Genomic DNA, 2,978 nt, shown 5'->3' with positions numbered 1-2,978 from the left:
GAAAAGAAAAAAAAACTTTTATAACCCCTCTTAACCGTCTGCCACCACTGTAAACTGGGGGGATTCTTCCCCCAGTATTCATAAGGTAAAGCGTGACACGAAACGGAAGGCAACCACACACAACATTACACACACAGCCTCTCTCTCTCTCTCTCTCTCTCGGCAATCCCTCTCTCTCTCTCTCTCTCTCTCTCCAAGGAATCTCTCTCTCTCCACCTCTTTCTCTCCATTCTAACAGGTAATGAAAGTGAGAGAGTTGCGTCATAACATTAACGTTTATTAACAAGAATAAATAAATCAATCATCAAGTAATCCAGTCTTACAGACTAACTCAAAAACAGTACAATGTCTAGTCACCAAAACAACGTCTACACCCCTCTGGGAATTCTTTGTCCCCCCGCATTCCAGATCCGTCTGTTTCAAAGATACAGAACACATCCCGGTAAGTACACACAAGTTTAAAGACAAAGTTAATAAAATGGAACATCTTACAAGATATCAAACAAGCCATCCCTTAGGCTAAAGCACTTCAACACTTACCCAGACAACCGGACACTAAACACTATTAATAAAAAACTCCCCCGGCGAATGCCACGGCATCTTGCCTGTGACTTGAAGCCCTCTATCAAAATCCTCCCATAGGCTTGGGTATGAACCTATTAACAGAAAGAGGCGCACACGCACATATGAACACACAGTTCGCTAGCACCTCACGGTTCTAGCTGCATCCAGTTTCACAAAGGCACTTTGAGAAGAGTTCATAAAGCTGTCGTGGCATTGTCTTGTTGAACTAAGCATTTTTTTCTCACGCCATCCCCAGAAATCATTGTTCAGCTACTCTCAAGGTCGTACCTCTGCACTGTTCCCCACATTCCATAGGTCACAGGGAACACATGGACAATATATTAATCAACCCTAGGACTACATATATATATGTATGTAATATATATATATATATATATAGTATATATATATATATGATATATATATATATATATATATATATATATGATATATTATATACATATATATATATATATATATATATATATATATATATATATATATATATATATATATATATATATACTATATAATATATATATATACATATATATATATATATATATATATAATATATATATATATATGTATATATATATATACTGTATATATATATATATATATATATATATATATATATATATATACATATATATATATATATATATATATATATATATATATATATATATATATATATATATATATATATATATATATATAATATATATATATATATATATATATATATATATATATATATATATATATATATATATATCATATGTTAGATTTTCAGATATATCCACCGATCCTTTCAACATACTCACGGGGAGATCATTCCCCTCTAGACCTAGAAGCTTACCAGACTCAATAAACTCTTTCACCATCTCACTCATTCTGGTTCTTTCTATATTCTCCCTGTTTCAATCTGTTACGGTGCCAAATACCCTGGCAAGGTCGCCAAATGTTACAGACCTAGGTTCGCTACAGGTTCTTTATTATAATAAACAAAAAGGATTAACACCAACAGTTGAAACTCGGGATACAGAACAAAAGTTTTTATTTTACAAACTTATTAAACATAGATAAATGCAGAATGGGTTCTCCTATTTACATAACAAAATTAAAGCTGACAATTTGTAAACTGGGGAAACAGTGCAGTAATGAAATACTTGCAGGCTAGTTTTGCAGCTGTCGCATCAGTGGTCGAAGCAATGGCTTCTCAAAAGGGGGCGGTAGAAACTTAAGACGGCTTCTTGACTTCGTACTGCAGGAAGAAGTGTGTAGTCTTGAAACTGGAAAGGCGGGTTACTCCTCAAAAGCATTTGTAGGACGTTTCTTCTATGAAGGATTGTTCAACGTCGGGATCTCTCTCTCTATCCGACTACAGGTGACTTAACTTGTTGCCGTTCACGCTCTCTCTCGTCGTGTGTCTTCTTCCCCTCTTATCCTTCGTCTCTTCCTTCTCCTCTCTCTGATGATCCGATTTCGTCTACTTCCTCAGGGCATAATATATATATATATATATATATATATATATATATATATATATATACTATATATATATATACGGCAATCTGGGGGCTGGGGCTGAAAAACGGGCGGGAGCCTAACCAGTGAACAGTCAACCGGTCCCCCGACAGTCAACTTTGTAGAAAGGAATGCATAGATGAAAAGTTACATCATAATACGCCGCGTTTTCTAGCGACGGGACGGCGCGTGCAGTTCCATAACACACCTGGGGATTCTCGAATACCTCCTTGCTGCAGACCTACTTGAAGTAGATGCATTTTCCTTTCATTTAGTATATGTTACTTCGCTAAAGAGCGATTACCATGATATGCGTGTATATGTATGTATGTATGTATGTATATATATAATATATATATATATATATATATATATATATATATATATATATATATATATATATATATATTTAAAACTATCACAATATGCAATATAGATTCCACGACCTCTTAGTAATAGTAATAATAATAATAATAATAATAATAATATATGACTTTTTATAAATAACCTTTGATTATGGAGAAATCAACCTTTTCAATTATAAAATAAAACTAATTTTCAGAAGAAAAAAAAAACTTCAGAAGATATTCATTCCCTTTTTCAGAAATAAATTGTTCGAACCCTTTTACCATAAATTTTTTTTTCAGAAAAAGAAACATATTGCATGTTATCAGAAAATATCATGCCAAAATTTCCCTCCAAAAAGAAAAAAACATTATTCAGAAAAAAAACTTAACTATTCCAATGTATTCAACACCAATGCAACACAATCACTGACACAGGTCAAGCGTCCGCCATTTTACCGAAGTGACCGACGTCACGGTGTATTAAACTGACAATATAACATTACCAACACAAACGACGTTGCCATTCATTGTGCA

This window comes from Macrobrachium nipponense, chromosome 48 (assembly GCF_015104395.2).
Source record: "Macrobrachium nipponense isolate FS-2020 chromosome 48, ASM1510439v2, whole genome shotgun sequence".
Lineage (NCBI taxonomy): Eukaryota > Metazoa > Arthropoda > Malacostraca > Decapoda > Palaemonidae > Macrobrachium > Macrobrachium nipponense.
Note: the sequence above shows the minus strand (reverse complement) of the source record.